Consider the following 2,079-nt stretch of genomic DNA (forward strand, 5'->3'; position numbering starts at 1 on the left):
AGTCTTTGGAATTCCTTGCCACAGAGAGCTGTGGGGGCAGAGACCTTGTGTATATTTAAGATAGATCAATTCTGGATCAGTTGCGGAATCAAGGGTCATGGGGAAAGGTGGGAAAGTGGACGTGAGGAATGTTGGATCAGCTGTGATCCTATTGAATGTGGGAGCAGTCTCAAGGTAACATCTCCCTCAAGATGTAATAGAATGGCCTACTCCTGTTCCTGTTTCTTAGGGTGTTATGGAGATCATAGATACATTGGTGTTAATTTTCCAAAACCCCTAAATTCAGGAAAGATTCCTTAAGAATGGAAAGTAGGAGATATGAGCCCTGTGTCCTAGAAGGGAGGGGGGCAGGGAACAGGGAACTCTAAGGAAAAACAGAAGTTGCTGGAAAAGCTCAGCAGGTCTGGCAGCATCTGTGAAGAAACAAATCAGAGTTAACGCTTTGGGTCCAGTGACCCTTCCTCAGATGGGTTTCTCAAAAGAGTTCTGGGGAAGGGTTGCCAGACCTGAAACATTAATTCTGATTTTTTTTTATTCACAGATGCTGCCAGATCTGCTGAGCTTTTCCAGCAACTTCTGTTTTCATTCCTGACTTACAGCATCTGCCGTTCTTTCAGTTTTAATTAGCAGGAAACCCTAGGCCAGTTAGCTTGACAGCTTACAGGGGAAGTTGCAAACTTACAAAAACTCAACTGGGGACAGTCAGCCTTGCTCTGTGAAAGGGAAATTGAGTCCAGCCAACTTATTTGAATTCTTCGGGTCGGGACCCTTCTTCCTCCAGCTCCATACTGTGTGCTTCCAGCTCCACACTGTATTGTCTCTGACTACAGCATTGGCAGTTCTTGCTATCTCATATTGGAATTCTTTGAGGGAACAACATTTAGATCTAACAGAACCGGTGAACTCACTACTGGGCATTAAAGGAGGAATTTGACATGATGTCACATCAAAAATTTATGGCTCCTGGAGTCAAGGGTAACAATTGAAGTTTATCGATCACTGGTTAGCTGGTAGAAAGCAGAGAGCCTGGGTAGATTGTCTGACAGGCAATTTGTCTGTGTCTGTGCTGGGAACTCAACATTTTGCAATTTATATCCAAAGCTTTGAAGTTGAGAGCGAAGGTGTAGTGGCTAAACCAGCAGATCACACAAAGACAGATGCAAAACAACACTGTGATGGTGAACTCAAACAACTTGCAAAGATAGGGTGGGTGAGTGGATACATAATAGGGGAACAAATGAAGAGAACTGAAAGGTAGAGGGTTACTCACGAGTGCAAAATTCCAAAATGCAGAGGGATCTGAGTGCACAACCTGGGGCACAAATTGGGGATGACATGAGGATATCATGTCTTCAGGAAGGCCAATAAGATGCTTTACTTTACTGCAGGAGAGGAACTGCATGTCAAGTAGGAACCTTATGGTTCAGATAGAAAGGTGAGACCACATCTCAAATACCTGAGGACAGTTATTGGTCTCCTGATGTGAGGACAGGTGTAAAGTGCATGAGAGTCAGCTCAGAGGGGGGTTGCCAGATAGAAACCTGGAGTGAGGGAGCTGTCTGATGAGGAGAGGTTGGATAGACTGGGCTTGTTTCTCCTGGAGGTTAGAAGAGTGGGATGACTTGATGAAAGTGTGTAAGATCCTGGGGAACGGTTTTGCATGTGGAAGGGTTGTTTCATTTTGCGGGTCAGCCCAGAATAGGGCAGTGAGGGAGGGAAACAGTCTTACAATGGGCACTTGCTTTTATCAGGATGGCAAAAAGATATTACTTTCCTTTCAGAGGGGTGAGGGATGTTGGGACTCTCTGGCAGTGGACGGAAGGATATTGGAACATCTTTCAGGTGAAGGTGAACAGATTCTTGTGGAATTTCATGGAATTTAAAACGTAAACAGATGATCTGAGTAAATAGTGCAACAGGCTCAAGAGGCTGAATAGCCTATTCCTGCTTCAATTTGCTATGGTACGGGTTGGTAAAGGCGGGGGGTGTAGGGGCTGGAGGATGTTACAGAGATAGGGAGGGGTGTAGGGGCTGGAGGGGGTTACAGGGATAGGGAGGGGTGTAGGGGCTGGAGGGTAT

Source organism: Rhincodon typus, chromosome 47 (genome assembly GCF_021869965.1).
Source record: "Rhincodon typus isolate 14 chromosome 47, sRhiTyp1.1, whole genome shotgun sequence".
In the NCBI taxonomy this organism is placed as follows: domain Eukaryota; kingdom Metazoa; phylum Chordata; class Chondrichthyes; order Orectolobiformes; family Rhincodontidae; genus Rhincodon; species Rhincodon typus.